The sequence below is a fragment of the Gobio gobio genome (genome assembly GCF_949357685.1).
Source record: "Gobio gobio genome assembly, chromosome: 14".
Lineage (NCBI taxonomy): Eukaryota > Metazoa > Chordata > Actinopteri > Cypriniformes > Gobionidae > Gobio > Gobio gobio.
In genome coordinates, this window is record NC_137107.1 from 4,128,473 (window position 1) to 4,147,514 (window position 19,042).

The window sequence follows — 19,042 nt, forward strand, 5'->3', positions numbered from 1 at the left end:
AGGCTGCGCTTCAGAATAATCCACTTTAAAAAAACTAAAACATACATGGTATGGATTGAGGTAGCCTGCTATTTTTATTTGACAAAAAAAACAATTCCAGTTCTTCAAAGCTTCAAACGGATTTAATGTATTTTCATTTTGTCATCTTAATTTTGTAATTATTTAAGTGAAAAATATTTAGTGTAGGCCTATTTATTTTATTCTTTTTATTTAAATTTTATCTGATCTGTATGCGGCTGTTTGCACGGTAAAATAAAATACATTTTGGCTGCTGTCTGTAGATTCCCTCATGCACAACTCGTATTCTGTCGGATGTTTTATACGCAAATGTTTTAACAGCGGCTGTTGTTTAGGGTCCTTGTCATCACGAGATAAACCGGCATTGCAAATTGAACATGTAGCTCAACTTGAATCGCCTTCTTTTGACTTTTCTGTTCATGAGTTCCATTTTCACTTTCCACGGCGGCATCATTACGTCCGACCAGCGGAGCGCGCACAGTGCAAGCCTAGGCTTCGGTTTGGTGGAGAAAAATTCGGCAGAAACCGAACCCCATCAAAAAGCCCAATATTCGGCCGAATCCGAACCCAAATCCTGGATTCGGTGCATCCCTAATGTTCACAACTTCATTGTTTCTGCCTTAAATTAAAACATGATGAAAGCTAACTGCATAATTTTTATTATCTTGGAACTATACATTTCTGAAATATGGAAATTACTTTTGACACAGTCATCTCTGATAACAGATCGCTCTAAATTGTAATGTAGACTTGCATTTTCTGTAAAGCTGCTTTGGAATGTGAATTGAATTCAATAGGTTTCACAATAAATGACTAATTAATGAAAGTTGCAAAGGTAGATGGCTATTTTCTTAAGAATAAAGATTTTTAAATTGTGTCTGTATGGCAGACGGCTATGATGGTGGTTATTGTGAAGAATAACTGTCTAATCAGGATGGCTTTTCTTTAAGGTGACATTGTCGGTAGGTCTCCTGACAAGCTGTGACTGCAATCATGATGCTCGTTTGTCCCAGGGCCCCAGGCTCCCTGTCTACTGCTAATTAAAACCAATGTTTAAACTGGTCACTAATCTATAAGTCATTGAGGCTGATTCCACACAGCCATTGATTATCCCTGTCATTTCAAAGACTGCAGGAAGTTCAGACTAATTACAGTTTGTTTTGAAAGTAGCCAAGATTGAGCTTTTTTTTACCTGCAGGGAATGTTTCATTGCTATGTTGCTTAAGACAGGCAAGTTAACAGAAGGTCATAGGTCAGTAGACACATCATTTCCCTTTGTTTTTCTTTATTAATAAAAATAAAGCGAATTATTTTTTATATAATTCTTAATTAATTTATTATTAATTATTGCATCTCTTTAGGTAATGGCATGGCTGGGAATTCCACAATATAATAATATCATGAAATGTAATATGATTCCTTGTATTGCAGCTATATCACAATAAATTGAAATGAGCTGCACAATATTGGAAAAATCACTGAGATTCTGTCACATTTATGGTCTTTTATGGTCATGTTTTCATTGTGTTTAGGTTCTGTCTTCTGTCATTTGATCCAGTTTTCTAGTGTGTCTGATTAGTCATTACGTTTATCTGTTCCGTTAATCATCTTTTTAGTTGTCCTGATTATTTAAGCTCTGTTCTTCTTAGTTTTGTCTTCTTCTTACTGACTTAATTTGTGCGATTCTTACACCACAGCACTCATTTTGACCCTACAATTTTACAGAATGATTGTATAAAAAATGATACAAATGTGTGTCAATTTTTTTTAATTTACTTCTCAACTATATGTTACTGTTTGCCTATTTACAGCAAAATTACTTAACTACACCATTGGGTTGCTTATGTAATATTACATTTTTATTTCTGGAGATTAATCTAGGGGCAAAAATCTGCCATCTGCTGGTTAGAGAAAGACCAGTAGGAATTACAGTTAGAGAAAAAAAATGTAAGGACCATATACATTCAGCAGAGGGCCATAGAGATCCATTCATTTTTTTCTAGATGTGGCTAACTGGTGCTATATATATATATATAGGACCAGTTAAAGCGAAATAATTCGCTTTATTTTACGAGGTCTGCAATTAACGCAAATAAATTACAGAAGTACGTGAAGCTGCGTCATTAACACAATGTTCGTCACGCAGTTAGAGGATGTTAGAAGCCGGGAGTTTATCACAATCACACTGAGCATTTACATCACCTGTGACCCTGGTAGGAGGACATTTCCATTCTAACTCTTTAACCCGATTCTGCTTCTCTGTTTTTGATAAGGCCATTTAAAGCCATTAAACTCTGGGAAAGTGTTCAGTTATCCAGTAATCGAATTCATCCAAACAGTCAAAAACAGCGCTAATGCAAAAGGCCAGGCTGATCACATCAGATATATCGGAGAGAATAGAGACTCACATCGCATTTTTAGTGAATTATTCATTACATTGTGTGCTTTGCTTTAAAACACGAGCTCTGTCGTATTCTGTGGTTGTTTCTGTTGGTGTTGTACAGTAAGAGCATAAAGCCGCGTTTCCACCACAGGAACTTTCCCCAGGAACTAGGGACTTTGGGCTGGTACTCGGTGTGTTTCGACCGCAGGATCTGAACGAAGTTCCGAGTAAATATTTCCCTCTCCAAACGGCCCTGCTCGCGAGGTAGTACTTTTTCAAAGTTCGGGAACTTTCGGGGGTGGGACTTGGGCGCTGAATATGCTGATTGGTTGAGTTCACGCAGCATTTTATTTCAACTGCATTTTTAAAAGTCTTTTGCGAGTTTCGTTCTGTGTTCAGTAAATATCAGTCTTGCTCTTTCTGTCCGATGGCGCGCGTTCGTCTCAGCAATCTCACGGTCAATGTCCGTAATAGCTGATAATAACATACGTTGTCTTATTTTAAATTCAGAATACGCTTTAGTATCAGTGCTCGTCTCTTTTCTGCAATTTTGTTAATTACCTCTTTAGTAAACCAATACATAACCAGCAAAAATGATTATTGTCCGTCACTGACTGGGAGGAGCAGTCGCGCGCAGTCCCACGTCTCTGGACTCATTTGCCTAATCTTCACGGTACTTTAGACCGCAGTGGAAACGCAGACAGTAGCAGGTCTGGGGGAAAAAAAGTTCCTGTAAAAAAAGTTCCTGGTACAAATTGTTCTGGGTAATTTCGGTGGAAACGGGGCTTAAGAGTCTGTTATATTGATGCACAAACAAACCGTGTATGTGCGTGCTCTCACTGATCACTGCATTCATGTACACACTTTTCAGTACATTCGCGTTGTTTCCACACACACTCAGGAAGGATAATGTTTGATTTGTCATGTGGACGTTAGTGATGTCCAGTTCGCGAACGAATCGTTCTATTGAACCGGCTCTTTTTAGTGAACCGATCGAACCAGTTCACCAAATCGGACTGAACAGTTCGCATCTCTAGTAAGCACTAATACACAAATTTCTAAAGTTATTCACTTTTTGACGTGTCTGACTCTTCCTGACTCGAAATTAACCAACATCCCGGAGTTACTCCAACAGTACACTGACTTAACCTACTGTTACTGTTAGGAGAGAACTGATGATGAGCACGAGCAGCAGAGCAGCTGATATTCTGAGCATGCGTGCAGCGTAGTGAGCAACGTTTTGTGTTTAGTAATTGTAGGTTTATGCTGTCAAAGCGGTTGATTTAGGAGTTGTTGTTTTTTTGCGTCTCCGTGTGGTCCTGTTTGGTATCGCAGCTTGACTAGTCTACATTTAAATTTACATTTCACATAAAATGTCTAAAATATGCTTTCCTGTAGCTCAAACTGTAGAGCATGGCGCAACATCGATTCCCAGGGAAAGCAAGAACTGACAAAATGTAAATGTGTACCGTGAATGCAATCTAAGTCGCTTTGGATAAAAGCGTCTGCCAAATGCATAAATGTTAAATGAAAACAATCTTGTTGTTGTTGCTCTGTACACATACTATACACTCTGAATTCTGTAATGTATTTTTTAATGGGTGCTTAGGTGTGTATAAATGTATTATATAATAGAATTATATGGACTCCTTATATTTGGTTATTTAGTCTCCTTTTGGAGTCTCCAATGATCCTTGAAGCTGCAGAAAATACAGTTTTGTGAAAATTACTCTTCAATCTGATTGTTTACTTTGGATATAGAAAATTATGACAAAATGAATGCGTTTAATAAGATACATGGTGTATGCTTAATTTCAAGATAAGCGTGCGATTAATCGCGATTAAAAATTGTAATCTATTGACAGCCCTAATATCCTGTGTGTATATATATATATATATATATATATATATATATATATATATATATATATATATATATATATATATATATATATATATATATATATATGCTGGTTTATCGTGCAGCCCTGATACTGAATAATAAAGTTTGGTACATTTTATTCTGATGGTCCACTTTAGACATTCCACTAAACTATAAGTAACTTTGCAACTACACATTTCAACTAACTCTCATTAGAGTATTAGTAAACTGTAAGTTTAGGGTTACGTTTAGTAGAATAAGTTGACGTAGTTGCAATGTCACTTACAGTCAGTCATTTTAATAATAAGAGATAATGCCAAACTACTTAAGCCTTTCTTTTAATGTTTTTAAAATGATTTGTATCACTCTGGCCATGTTTACCCCCAAAAAATATGATTGACTATCAAAATATCATCACAACTCATCTGTGTCTTGGACACCTGCCCACTTTTTGCACACTTTGCACACCACTTCTGATACTTCAGAAAAGGCAGATGAAAATTGGTGAGTGGAATTTGTATGTGCCACTTCCCCGGACATACTGGTTTAAAGGAGGCAACACGCATTCACTCATTCAGACCCATTCACCTCTACAAGCTTGCTGGGAAATCTACAGCGCGTTGCAGCGGTCTTTCCACCCCACACACAGAAAAGTGTAGTGAGAGTTTCAGCAAAAGAACAGTTTTCCTCTAAAAGAGAGTCTTTTTAAAGATGCCTGTCTGCTTGTGTGTTTCTGGTTGCAGCCAATATTTATCTGCCACGGATGGCCACAATCTTTGTCTCACGTGTCTGGGTCATAAGCACTGTGAAAACGACTCCTTTATGATGAAAGAGGGAGTTACCTCAGCCGCTCTCCGCGCTTGTCCTTCTGAAATCCACAAGGCTGAGTCGGCTAGCACTGTATATGAAGGCAAAAACGGTAGTGTTTCCACCGAGTCAATCCCCACGAACCTCCCGTTCCTCGTCATGCACGTTGCACCCGGTAGAGTTCTCATTCGGGGCTCCAGATGAGAATGATGTTTCGATAGCAGCATTGAGGGGTGGGCTTTTGCTTTCTGATGTTGAAGACTCACCTTTGGGTTGCTGTGAGCATCGGACTAAAGAGGAACCCTCCACCCTGTCCTGAGATTTCCGCTCCACCCTCACTACCATCGATGGTCGAGCAGGCAGGGGGTGCACAAAGGTTCCCCAGGTGGAGTGGGCGATTTCGGTGCATTTATGCCCACAAAACGCTGCCACCTGGAGGAATCGTCCCCAACTGCCATCCAGGGCCTGTAAGTTTACTTCGTCCCTAGCGGCAAAGTCTTACAGTACACGGGTGCGGGCTCTCGGCCAGGCAATGTCCACCATGGTGATCCAGGAACACCATCTCCAGTTAAACCTTGCTGAGAGGATGGACGGCAACGAAGTTTGCTTTCTTGATGCCCCCATATTGCATGGTGGCCTCTTCGCGACACTGTAAAGGACTTTGCCCAGCAGTTCTCGGCAGAAGCAGAGAGGTTATTAAGCACATCCTGCAACATTACTCCAGCAACACCTATAGGCCGCCAAGAGCCCTCACCCCATCTGCACGTCACAGAGGGCATCCGTCTGTGACTGTCACACTAGCTTCGCTGCAACCCAAGTCCACAAGATGGCGGAGACTGTTCTTTTTCAGGGTGCAGTGTACAAGGCCGCTTCTTCCTTCAAGTGGCGACTTTACCCTCATTTATGGAAAAAAAGGCATCTACAAGAAGGGTTTCTACAGCCCTTCATCATCCTGGGCATTATCCAATGGCGCCTCTCTAACGGACATCTGCAGAGTGGCAAGCTGGGTGACACCTAATAACTTTGCAAGATTTTCCAGTTTAGAAAAAAAAAATCTTTTTTTCTTCCAGGTAAAACTGCAGGCAACTGGCCTGGTGCTCTGCTTGCACACGGCGCATTTCTCCTCCCCTGAGGCGATAGCATGCATTTTTTTGTTCATGTGAGTTCCAGAGTCTGGCAAACCCTGGATATATCTTTCTTTTCAGCACCCTGCGGCAGTCGAATTCAGCAGAGGAGTTTGTGATGCATGCCCTTTTGGTCAGCCTGTGTACTTGAGGTGGTAATCCCATATGATCCCATGTATTATCCACGATACGGTAAATGTGTGTCTTCCCCTGTGCTCTATCTCTGCCACCAGTCACTGCCTTTGTATTAGTTCCTCCCCTTTCAGATGGGACCTACCACAGGGACTTCCATGTGTGGCACTTCCCGGGTTGTAAGTCCATGTGATGTATTTTCCACATGTGAACCTCTCTTCGGGCCGGTCGTGGTCTCAGTAGTGTTCTCCCACCTGGGACATACTCTCGGTTCGTCAGTGGATGCGACCTGCCACTTTATACCCGTATGTCCGGAAGAGTGGTGCATGCAAATTACAATTTTCATTAATTTTCATGAAGTATAAGTTGTGTTTGAGGCTCCCAAGTGCCTCATCACATCAGACACTATTGGATGAGACCTCGACTGTTTTCTGCAGAGCTGCTTTATAGCTGAATTGGACTCATTTCGTAATACATGTACTTTACACAGTTATTGAACCAAAATTAATCAACGCTGATTTCGTCTAAATAATGACTGTTAACTATTGCCTTCTTAGAGCTGAGTTGAATTATTTTTGCATCATTGAATTGTTATTTTCTTAAAATTAAGACAAAAAAAAAGGAGCCACAAAGAACATAGACACATGACCAAAAACTAAACTAGACATTACCCTGACACCACAACAGTCCAGTGCCGGATTTCTTATCAACTTTTTTCTTACTGACTTTTTTCTTACTGATCATATTTCATACCTTGCATTTATTAATTAATTTTAGAAGGGGCAAAGAGAAATTTCACCAACTCTGAATGATAATCAGGATTTGCTTGTGTGTGTCTGTGTGTGTGCTTTCTTGTATATGGTTTATGAGGACAGACATGTGTATAATGACATGGGTATTACACTGGGACACTTCCTGTGTTGTAGGAAGAATATAGTATCTGTGTTAAAAAATATATTGTAATGGTGTTAAACATATTAATTTAATCTTAAACACTACTTCAGTGCCACTAATTTGAATATTAACCATGTAAAGACTACTGTATCATATTTGATAGGAACATTTCTGATCAAGTTTTGATCAAAACTTTTCTGAAAAACCCGTTGCACACAATCTACTCCATTGTCTGATTGATAGTTTAGACTTTTTAGCGAGTAAAAGTCTTTTAGTATAATTGTACAAACATCCTCCTCACTTGATTTTCTGTTGTAAAATCTGCACTGATTTTTATCAAGTAAATGTAAGCATACCGTTGGTATTGTTAGTAATATTTCAAGATAAACACTTTTACTTGAATATCCACACATAATTTTTTTGAGAAATCATGAGTATCAAATATGTTCATCAGGCTTTCAAGGAAGGTTTATTTGTTCATCTCTCAAACATTGTTGAAGTGCATTGCATTATATGTTTTAAAACTACAGAGCTTTGATCATAATCTAAGCATTTAAATATCATCGTACTAGGAAATATTATTGGCAGATATTGATATTTATATGCATTTTATGTACACTCTAAAAATGCTGGGTTAAAAATAACCCAAGTTGGGTTGAAAATGGACTAACCCAGCAATTGGGTTGTTTTAAGCAAACATTTAACCCAACCGCTGGGTTAAAACAACCCAATTGCTGGGTCAGTCCATTTTCAACCCAATTTGGGTTATTTTTAACCCAGCATTTTTTAGAGTGTAAGTATCTGATATGCTGTTATAAATATCTCATTGAATTACATCACAAGCATCAGAATTTCATCTTAGCTTTTGTCCATATACATATCAGCATCTGCACCAAATTGCATATTTAACATAAAACGTAAATAAGTCACAAAGTTCAGTGCAAGTATTCCACTGGAACAATTTACAGAAGTAATCTGAGGACAGTGACATGCATACATCCAACAATTTATGATGCAAATAAGCTTTGTTACACCTCAAATGACAGGGAATGTATATTAATATTAATAAGCAATCCCCACAGTCATCTCATTTGCACAGCATTTGTATCTTAAATGTACTGCACGCCGTTGATTCTAGCCCTGTTTTATTGTTTTGTGAATGCATTCATCTAATTTGTTCTGTTTGTGTGATTGTGTTTATTGTGTACTCCTTCAGTGAGAGAGCTTAATGCACTATATAGGCTACAAGCTGAATCTCGATCACACAGGTGATGCTTCTTTTCCACAGCAATCTCCCTCTAACATTCACTCTCTGGCTTCATTGCCAGAGGAGCTTAATTTTATGGGAGGAAGGCTATTTTCTCTGCTCCATGTCCCTCAGCAGTGGGCCCAGTGTCTATCAGTCTCCCGGCAGCGTGTCATGGGAGTTGTTCCAGGACAAAGGCAGGACATGGAGGAGTGCAGCGGAGGGTGTCCACGCTTACTCTGAGGAGGTGTGAGAGAGAGAGAGGAGCAGAAATGGGCAGAACAATTGCTTTTATAGAAAAAAAAGGAATAGAAAAACATCCTGTCAGCCTCCCCCTTGTGTGGTCATTGATCCAACGGCTATGATTTTGGGTGGGTGCAGAGAGACCCGTGCACACAACCTCATTGATGTTCACTGTAATGGAAAACACTTCACGCTGAGTGAGACCAGACCTGATCTCTTCTCAATCCTCTGGCACATCACAAACTACTCCCACTTTCCTACTAAATCACATTGTGTATGCTCAGAAACAGGTACTCTTAAAGTTTGGTGTCAATAAACAAGGTCTCTATCCATTCAGGTATTCATGTATTTGAACCTGTTTCAGGGCTGGTAAAGGATTACTTCCTCAACAAGGGAATGTTGCTGACCTGAAAAGGATAGTTCACCCAAAAATTAAAATGACCCCATGATTTACTCCCCCTCAAGCCATCCTAAGTGTATATGACAAATGACAAAATCAGTTACAGTAAAAGCTTTATAATGGCAGCCCAAAATTTGAAGCCCAAAAAAGTGCATCCATCCATTTTAAAAGTGCTCCACACGGGTAAATAAAGGCCTTCTGAAGCGTGTGATGTGTTTGTGTAAGAAAAATATCCATATTTAACACGTTATAAAGTAAAATAGCTAGCTGCCGTTCACTGCCATTATAAAGCTTGGAAGAGCCAGGACATTTATTAATATAACTCTGATTGTTTGTCTGAAAGATGAATGTCACATACACCTAGGATGGCTGGAGGGTGAGTAAATCATGGGCTAATTTTAATTTCCTTTAAGAAAGACTCTGCAATCTTTAGAAATGACCAGGCCAATCTCATGGAAAACCCTATTTTACAAGGTGGCGATTTTGCATATAATGTGATTCGCACATTCATACTATATGGCATTTAGTGAACCATGCTAAAATAAGACATAGGCCTACTTGCTTTAACATTACAGTCCCTGTATGCTAACCACTCAATCAGTCGGTCTTGTCGTTGACCCCTGGCCAATCTTTGCTAGACAAACAAGTGTAGTGCAAAAAAAAAAACGTTAACCTCTGATAAGTAGAGGTCAAAGCTCACTAAAGGTGTTTGCTGAAAAGCCCAAGCAGCATTATAGGAGGATATCAAGGGCGTTCAAAGTATCATCAATCATCTTGGCAGGTTTCCAGTCTATAATTGGGCGGCTGTTTCAACTGGCCTCTCGGACCTTTGTTTTCCATGCTCAGGTCATGAGAAATTGGTGGAACAAGCATCAACTGGAGAACAGTAATCCTAGAGACTAGCTCAAAACCCACTAATGAAGGTCATCGGGTGTATGAAAGAACTGGTTTTGAGAAGTAATATTTTGCTACCAAGTATGCAATGCTGATTCATTTCGGTTAAAACACAGTTTTGCGTTAAGGTGTTTCGTTGTATTTTAATTAGCAACTGACAAGGTTTTGACGGCATTACAGAGACTTATGCACTGTACATTACTGTGCACAAATCTTTAGATGCTTTATGATAAAAGACACAGTCAATATTTTCAAAAATATTGTTTTAAAATGGTTAATTAGGCTATCTTCTGCTTGTGTGTGCCAGATAAAAATATAGATTTTAAATTTACAAACATTCCTTTTGCAAATAAGATTGCTGTTGGGAAAAAAAGCTGCAGTTCATAAGATCTAGCCGTTTAGAGGTTTAGGCGTAAAACTTTAAGTTTTGCACGGATGGTAATTATGTGAGTTGGACTTTGGCTCAACTCTTCAGCACAGATGAACATAATGGTTTGAGGCATACCAGGTGTATTGCAGAAAGCATGGTAAACTTACCATCACATAAACCTCAAACTCTAGGTTGATTAACCAAAACCTTTCTTTGGGGCCATTTACACCGATTAGGCCGATCCTTTCTATTATTGTGTTGGTCCCCCTTTTGCTGCCAAAACAGCCCTGACCCGTCGATGCATTGACTCCACTAGACCCCTGAATGTGTGCTGTGGTATCTGGCACCAATATGTTAGCAGCAGATCCTTTAAGTCCTATAAGTGGCGAGGTGGGGCTTCCATGGATCTGACTTGTTTGTTCAGCACATCCCACAGATGCTCGATTGGATTGAAATCTGGGGAATTTGGAAGCCAAGTCAACACCTCAAACTTGTTTTTGTGCTCCTCAAACCATTCCTGAAGCATTTGTGCTTTGTGGCGGCGCATTATCTGCTGAAAGAGCCACAGCCACTAGGGAATACCGTTTCCATGAAAGGCTGTACATGGTCTCAACAATACTTAGGTAGGTGGTACATGTCAAAGCCCCCACATGGATGGCAGGATCCAAGGTTTCCCAGCAGAACATTGCCCAAAGCATCACTGCCTCCGTCGGCTTGCCTTCTTCCCATAGTGCCATGTGTTCCCCTGGTAAGCGTTGCACACGCACCCGGCCATCCACGTGATGTAAAAGAAAATGTGATTCATCAGACCAGGCCACCTTCTTCCATTGCCCGTGGTTCAGTTCTACCAGAAAGACTCGGGAGCCCAGATGAAGTAACAATGCGTTAATATTTATTAACAGACCAGCAAGTATTATATTAAGAGTTTCTTTTGCGTAGGCCCCATCTGTAGCTCACGGCTCAAGGGTAACAGACTCTGCATTTCTTGCCTGGAGATGAAGGCAGGGGTGAAGCCGACCTGCTGGGAGGTATAGGCAGGGACCATCCTGGTGGTGGTGGGGAGGATGGAGGTAAATGTTGGCATCAGCATCAGCATCTGCAAACTCAGACATGAGTAAGTATCGATCTTTTATACTCCAAGTATTAGGACATGATTGGTTAGGTCTGAATGTAATAAGTGACGTAACATTGAATCTTCCTGGCAGAACTTACACTAGAGCTTTCAGTTATCATGCTCACGTGCCACTGCTGGCGCTTTCGGCGGTGGACAGGGGTCAGCATGGGCACCCTGACTGGTCCCCCATACGCAACAAACTGAGACTCAGCATTAACTTCTTAAGAAATTTGAGCTTCAGTATAGCTTGTCTGTTTGATCGGACCACACGGGCCAGCCTTCACTTCCCACGTGCATCAATGAGCCTTGGCCACCCTTAACCCTGTCGCCGGTTCACCACTGTTCCTTCCTTGGAGAACTTTTGATAGAGACTGACCACTGCAGACCAGGAACACCCCACAAGAGCTGCAGTTTTGGAGATGCTCTGACCTCGTCAGCCATCACAATTTGGCCCTTGTCAAACTCGCTCAAATCCTTACGCTTGCCCCTTTTTCCTGCTTCTAACACATCAACTTTTAGGACAAAATGTTCACTTGCTGCCTAATATATCCCACCCCCTAACAGGTGCCGTGATGAAGAGATAATCACTGTTACACCCAACTTATACAGCCCTTCCTGGACCAGACTGTTGGCCACAGTGGTTGCTCTCTGGTCCCTTGCTGGCACCGCCAATGTATATTTTGAGGATACATCCGTCATAATTTGGACATGCGCCCATCTATCACTAGATGGTTCTAAGGAACTAAAATCAGCGGCCGATATTTGGTTGGGCTTAAATTTCAACAAGTGGCCCATGGGAGCATATGTTACAGGATAACTGTACTTGGTGCACTGCCTACAACTCTCATAACATTCTTGAATATAGGCGCTAATGCTCAGTCAATAGCATCTCTTACGAATTAACTCATAGGTTAGTTCCCAGCCTTGATGGCCATGCTCATCATGTAACTGCTTGAAAACCTCATTCCACCAAACCTCTGGTAATCCCAATTGATCTACATCTTCCCAGCCATCAGGAAGTTGGAGGAGGTGGTACAACAATCCCTCCTTAAAGAACAATCAGCCTCATTGTTGCAAGAGCTCCAGTCCTGACTTAGACATTGACTTAGATGGGTACTTTTTCCTAGAAAAAAACATATGAAATACCCCCAATTTCAGATCATTACACTGCATCCGCTGGAGCTCTTCCTTAGAGAAAAATGGGAAGGCAGCAATAGCCTGTTTTTCCACACCTACCAACTCACCTCCCACCTCCTGGCATATGTCAGCTGTGCATAATGCCTTGAGCAACAGTACCAGAGGATTGTCTCGAAAAATACTCCCTCGACAATCAGTCAGTATTTTCTTTAAAAAAATAGGGCAATAATTGATCTCATAATCAAAAATTGCCAAGTCAGGTAGCTCAGTGGGTTAGACCATGCAATGATGGCCCATTATCCTTGAACTTTTCTGCCACTGCCCATGTAAGGGCAAGAAGTTCTAACTTCATGGAGCTGTAATTCTCCATATTCTTCTCCGTAGGCCTAAGCTGTCGACTGGCATAAGCCACTGGCCATAACCTTCAACTATGCTCCTGACTGCGCACTGCCCCTAGTCCCAAATGGCTAGCATCAATGTCAAGTATAAAGGGCTTAGCTAAATCTGCATGTGCAAACACAGGAGCTACTATCAATTTCTCCTTAAGACACTGGAACCCTTCTGGCATCCAGCAGCTCTCTATGGGTCTGCCTGCTCTTTTTCTTTGTGCCGACCAGCTCTGCTACTAGGCGATGCAGAGGGACCGCCAACTTGGCAAACCCTTCTACAAATCACCTATAGTAACTTGCAAATCCCAAAAAGGATCTCAACACTGCAACATTGCTAGGCCGCCTTCACTCTGCCACTTTAGTCATAAAAAATACTTCTTTTGAGACAACATACCCCAAGAATTGGACCTCCTGTTGGAAAAAAATATAGCTTCTATAGCTTGGTCTTTAAGCCCTCCTGACTCCACACACTAGTTAGCACAATGTTCCCACCACTAGACGTGGTTGCAGAAAGACATTAAGTTAACTTATGTTATCCGTGGGGACTTTGGCGATTCCACCTCCCACAGGAACCAGGGATATAGATGCCAATAAGCCGGGTGGAAGTGGATCCCCATTATCCAAAGGCTCATAAAGAGCCATAGACAGGAACTCACATTTTGTAGCACAAGTAATTGGACAAATTGCAAAGAATTTGCGGGCCACTTGTTTACCCCTAACACGAAAATGCATGGGAACTTCCGGGAACATCGGCCAACTAAGTTTTCTTGGTGTGTTACGCACCTTCGGCTGACGTTGGTCCTCGTCGGCTATTTTTCAGCCGATTCGACATGTTGAATGTTCTGATTGGCTTTTCTGCTAGCGAACCAGTACACGAGAAAAATCCCCAGAAGTAACCGTCTGTGGTGAGCGAGATTATGAGGTGCTTTGTTTATATAGGGTATACAGGGTAGCTCTTCCGGTTTCCCGCTTGTAATAACGAGAAGCAGACTACTGCCACCAGCTGGTACGGAAAGCTATTTACCCTTACTCAGGCGCAGAACGGACGTGCTACTTGGCCGTCGGATGTCGGGCTTGGTGTGTTAGGGCAACTTTGGACCCAGACGCTGCCGACGTGAGCCAACGTGAGCCAACTCTGCAGTCTGCTTTCGTCGCTACTAGTTGGTCGGCGTTGGTTTGGTGTGTTCCTTGCTTTACAATAAGGACACCCTTATTATGAATGTGTCTACACAATATAACAAAATCCAACTCAAGGTATCCTACAAAAGGAACAGACAACCCGTTAACTGCAACCATTCACAGTCGTTCAACCTTTCCTTCCCCCAGGGTTCAAAGTGTGCTAGGAAGAAGCTCTCTGTGACAGTGGTTACCACAGAGCCTGTATCCAAAAAGCATGGAACATTAACCCCACCCATATTAACTATGACGGAGGGGCACTTATCCAACAAAGTGGAAAGTCCATCACTAACGGGGTCATGAGCCATTGAGCCAAGCCCTATCCCTTCTGAATTGTGGCTCATCAGTTCAGAGAGTTGCAGTTTTCTGTCTGCCCATTAGGAGGCAACACATTACCATCTGGCAAAGGATGAGTCTGCTGATCTCTAAACTAAGTCTGTACTAATGTGCAATTCTGAGCAAAAAGCCCAGGCTGATTGCATCGGCTAGAAATTATAGGACCTAGCCACCTAGGATGGCTTTCCACACTCTGAGACAGGAGTTGCTGTAAACTTTGAGTATGTTCGTTTTGCTGCTGGGCCTCAGTTCCCTCAGTTCTGAAACATCATTTAGAGATTGTTACAGATATAGATACAGATTTTGGCTCTGCTGCAAATCCCTAACACAAAGTGAATGAAGCCTGAAATATTTCTGATGAATCCACATTAATCCAAGTTTTCTGAAGGGACACATTTACTTTGGAAGCACATGAGGGTTAGTAAATGATGACAGAATTTTCATTTTTGGGTGAACTATTCCTTCAGTGACTTCTTGTTTGCCTAGAATGCTCTTTTACTTATCAGTATGTACATAATATGTACTACATGTTATAAATGTACATCATTAAGATGTTGTGTACATAAACAAGGTATGGTGTGTGTGTGTGTGTGTGTGTGTGTGTGTGTGTGTGTGTGTGTGTGTGTGTGTGTGTGTGTGTGTGTGTGTGTGTGTGTGTGTGTGTGTGTGTGTGTGTGTGTGTGTGTGTGTGTGTGTGTGTGTGTGTGTGTGTGTGTGTGTGTGTGTGATGGGTATGCTAGACCAGAGCACAGCATGGAAAAGGTTAATTGGGTTTGCTGACCATCTGTTTCTCTAACAGCAGTGAGGCCGCATATCAGAGCATGAAGACAGGCCTGCATAATGAACTGCAGCAACCAACATTAAGTAAATCAATTGGCAGGACTAGCAGGAAGCTGCCAATTGTTTAATGGAGCAGAAGTGTATTTCATCAAGTTTCTTGGCTTTCTCTTCGCCATCTCTTCCTCCTTTCCTCAAAGGAAACACGTACTTTGTGTCATCTCTAAACTTTCATGTAAACTGCTGAGCTCCACATGGAGCAATAAAATGAACATGTGAACAAAACATCTGTGAGAGGAACGAGTCAGAATTCTCAATGTACGTAGATGGAGCAACACAGCGTAAAGGTGACCTTAGACTGAGGACACTGAGAAACAACCATATTAATTGCAAACGATCATTACATTTTGTGACAAAATACATGTCATGTTTAAGAGATTTTGGAGCTTGAAATATGCATTTTCTATTCATTTTCATTAGATTAAAAAAAAATTGCCAATACGTTCCACAGAAGAAGAAAAAATCCTACAGCAATTGGGTTGTTTTAACCCAGCGTTTGGGTTAAATGTTTGCTGGGTTAAAACAACCCAATCGCTGTGTTAAAATAACCCAATTGCTGGGTTAGTCCATTTTCAACCCAACTTGAGTTATTTTTAACTCCGCATTTTTTAGAGTGCACTTTAGCTTTATACTTTGAAAAAAGAATGCATATTATGGAAATATGTTTTAAAATAATTTAATAATTTAAACTGATGTTAATTGCGATCACATGGGAATGTATTATAGTTTAACGTATATTAAATGTACATCATTAAAAAAAAATCATAATTACTTCTAATGTCTTTGTATAATAAGTGTACATTATCGAATCGAATGTACTGACAAGCATTTATGATAAACTAAAATATACTTTAATGTCATTTCCATTGAAAACTCATGCATTTAAATATATTTGTAAGTAGCAATTTAGTACATTTAAAAATATTAAGTTAAAATGTAAAAATGAAATTTCATACTATAGTTAAAATTATTTTTTAAAGTAGTTGATGTGCTTTAGGATGTTAGTCAACACATCAAAATAAGCGTACTTCTCATCAAAACACGATTATTTGACATACACTCTAAAAATGCTGGATTAAAAACACTGATGTGTATACTTTAAAGTTTAAAAAATTGTTTGACATTATAAAATGCACATTATTTTAGAAGTGTGCTAAGAAACAGTCATGAAAGTTAACTCTGTTTAAATACATTAATATTATCTGCAAATAGTTTTTAAAATGTATACTACATGTGCACATTCAATATAATTAAGCACACTTTTTCACAAGGGAAGCCATAAAGTTTTGTGACAGCAAGAGCGTGAGCAATCAGTGTGATTTCAATGAGCAGGTTTTCGATTGAAATTCACCAGGAGTCAGTGCAAATCTATGCAGTGTTCCTCATTTGTCCCGTTCTCTAACAAGTTCAGTATTCTCTGTACAGCAGTGCCTTTGTAGGCTGACTGTAAGTGTGTTGCACCCTGGGAAACGCTTCTCAACAAGGAAGTCTCAAGCAAACAGAGGACAAAAGATTTCTAAAGCTATTTACAATTAACTGAATAATTCATGCACATATTAAATATTCACATCTGGGTCGCAAAGTCAGTATTCCAGCATAGAGAGAAAGTGGCAGAAACAAACCATGTCCAAAAATCAGCTTGAATTTAGGAACACAACAGAATTGTAGTTTTTAAAGGTAACATTTATTAGTTTAGAGAAAGCCCTCGTTGTTTTTCAAACAGGGCCTGCATCTGTGCTTTAAGTAATATTGCAAGCTAATGAACAGTAAAGGATTCCCAGGGTAATTAGAGGGCTTTAGATTAATGGGAAGGAGATACTGTTTTGCAGCGATAACACAAATAAGGTGCTGTAATCCCTGAATTATCATAAATCACAGAATAAGCTGCACTATGAAGGCCAAAGTTTTCCATTCCTTCACAGGGCAACAGGAACATTGTACAAATAACAGGCAGCTAGTTCATCTGATGAATGAGATTGCACTGTTGCTGAAAGATATGCAGAATAGCACTTGAAATATTTTACATTTATTTTTTATAAAATATAAAAAAAAGGATACTTTTGACCGCCCTATTTTAACGATCTGAGCTCATGGTCTGAAGCTCATGGCGCAGGTAATTCTGATACATGCAATGACTATCCATTACGACATATAGGCATTTTTATCTTTATGTACACAATAATACTCTTTTACATTGTAATCCTTTTATTTTTAATAATGCTGGGCAATCGATTAATCACGATTAAAACTAGTTGCTTGCATCTCTTAACCCCCTCACAAAGAAGTGCTCATCAATACGGCCATCTGTTGTTGTGAGTCCATTAGTTTGTTGTTGCTCCATCTCTTCCAGGAGCCTGTTCTAATACCCACACCTGCAGTCTTTGCCACTTGAGTCGTAAGTGCATACATGTGACAGGAAGTAAGTGTGCAAGACTGTCCCAAATCTGATAAATGTTAAAGCTCAGTGCCCTTAACTGACACTAAATCCACACCATCTCAAATACAACTTCGTATCCCATCACTCATCCCCAAAATTGTGTGATTTTACTACATATAATTTGGTGGTAATACGTTAAGTCTTGCATATTGGTATAGAGATAAGTATGTGTATTTTGTACAACATTTGTGACTGCTTTTGACCAGCTCATTAGAAGCCAGAATTCAGTGTTGGATAGTGCAAGCCTGATGTCATTCTTCAACTGGAGATTTTGGCAATGTTAGTACTTTGTTTTCAAGACAGTTTTGAAAAACGCAACCTCACACAGATAAGTTGAGGTGAATGGGAGAAATAATCATACGGTGACATCAAACAACTGAGGATATTCACTCATCACAGTCAATCAAAACAGTCAAAACAGTCCTCTAAAGTTGAAGTATTTACTATAGCCCCGTTTCCACCAAAATTTCCCAGAACAATTTGTCCCAGGAACCTTTTTTCTCAGAAACACTTTTTCTCCCAGACCTGCTGCTGTCTGCGTTTCAATCGTGGTCTAAAGTACCATGATGATTAGTCCGGTGACGTAGGACTGTGCGCGACTTTCCAGTTCCCGCTGGATTTCGTCTTCCACAAATAAACGTAATAAGGCCTGAAAACTGGGCCTTAGTGGCCTCAGTCTTCTAGCTCTGACACATTTACATTTTACATTTATGCATTTAGCAGACGCTTTTATCCAAAGCGACTTACAACTTGGGAGTACAGGAAGCGAATGGTCATGAAGAGTCGAGTAAGCGCAACAAGGGCCTGAAATACTGAGTCTGTGTACATTGCTCAGAGTAGGGAGGGAAAGAGGGAAGAAAGAGGAAAGAAGGGTAATTAAAATAAATATATATATATATATTGAGATTAAGTGCTCACGGAAGAGATGAGTTTTTAGTTGACTTTTGAATGTTGTCACTGATTCTGCGTTTCGGAGGGCGGTGGGAAGATTGTTCCACCAGCTGGGAACGTTGAATGAAAATGTTCTGGAAAGGGATTTTTTGCCTCTCTGTGATGGCACCACAAACCATCGCTCCTTAGCTGAGCAAGGCTTCTGGTGGGGGTGTGGACTGGTAGGATGGATAAGGCAACATTGTACCACAACAAACAAATTTGACATTTTCATGTAGAAAAAAAATCTTAAATTCTTTAAAGGGGGGGGGGGGGTCTAATGCAATTTCATG